This window comes from Carlito syrichta, unplaced genomic scaffold, assembly GCF_000164805.1.
Source record: "Carlito syrichta isolate Samal-C Ts95f unplaced genomic scaffold, Tarsius_syrichta-2.0.1 Scaffold169692, whole genome shotgun sequence".
In the NCBI taxonomy this organism is placed as follows: Eukaryota; Metazoa; Chordata; class Mammalia; order Primates; family Tarsiidae; genus Carlito; species Carlito syrichta.
The window spans coordinates 150,109-151,093 of record NW_007113788.1 but is presented as its reverse complement, the minus strand read 5'-3'; the positions used below and the strand labels follow the sequence as shown (position 1 = coordinate 151,093).

The following is a 985-nucleotide window of genomic DNA, read 5'->3' as shown; positions in this document are numbered from 1 at the left end:
CCGGAGGGTCCGGGGGCGCGGGGGCTAACTGGCCTCTCCGCGCTGCCTCCGCAGGGGCCCGGCTTCCGGGCGCGGCCCTCGGGCGGACGGAGCCGGCGGGCGGCGGGGATGGGCCGCGGCGCTTCGGGAGCCATCGGGTGCTGGTGGAGCCGGCTGCGGCCGCAGGTAAGCGGACGCCGGGCAGGAGCACGGGCGCCGCGATGTCCCGGGTCGGGTGGGGGCGCCAGCTCCGTGTGGAATCTGTGTCCTCCCCATGCCACCCCAAAACCCAGGCTTGATGCGGACGCCAGTCAATTTCCAATGGAAACGAGTCAAAGCCTTATTTATTTTAAATTCAGGTTCTGTTATCACGCCAGGTGGTTTACATTGGGTTTTTTTGTTGTTGTTATGAAGTTTTAAATGTTTTTAAAGTTTAAGGGAACATGACCTTTTATCTAAGCTACTAGATTGGAAATTGAAAATTTTAAAATTTTTCTTAACTCTCCTATGTGGCACAGAGCCCAGCTCTAAACCCTCTCCTAAACCACTCTTCCCACCCCCTACCAGAACCTCTCATAAAACTCCAGAAGGGATAGCAAAAAGCACTTTTGAAAAAGGAACCCAGCCGGGCTCCGTGGCTCAGCCTGTAATCCCACGCCTTGGAAGGCTGAGGTGAGTGGATTGCCTGAGCCCGCGGGTTCGAGACCCACCTGGGCAACTTGGTGAGCCCTCATCTCTACAATAAATCAAAAATTAGCTGGGCTCGGTGGCTCAGCCTGTAATCCCGCGCCTTTGGGAGGCTGCGGTGAGTGGATTGCCTGAGCCCGCAGGTTTGAGACCCGCCTGGGCAGCGAGACCTCATCTCTACAATAAATCAGAAAATCAACCTGGCGTGGTAGCACATGCCTGTAATTCCGGCTACTCGCAAGGCTGAGGCGGAAGGATCACCGGAGCCTAGCAGGTGAGGCTGCAGTGGCCGCTCCCGGGCTGGGCGACCGAGTGAGAC

The 985-nt window shown here is 57.6% G+C and overlaps 1 protein-coding gene across 1 annotated transcript in view; it reads left to right on the top strand.

Annotated features, from left to right (window-relative positions):
- The first annotated feature begins 24 nt into the window (after positions 1-24).
- ECI1 (enoyl-CoA delta isomerase 1) overlaps positions 25-985 on the top strand; it is a 14,464-nt gene continuing 13,503 nt past the window's right edge. Inside the window, exon 1 of the mRNA XM_008051320.1 lies at positions 25-165. The gene's annotated coding sequence lies outside the window, so the exon portion shown is untranslated. The remainder of the gene's footprint in view (positions 166-985) is intronic.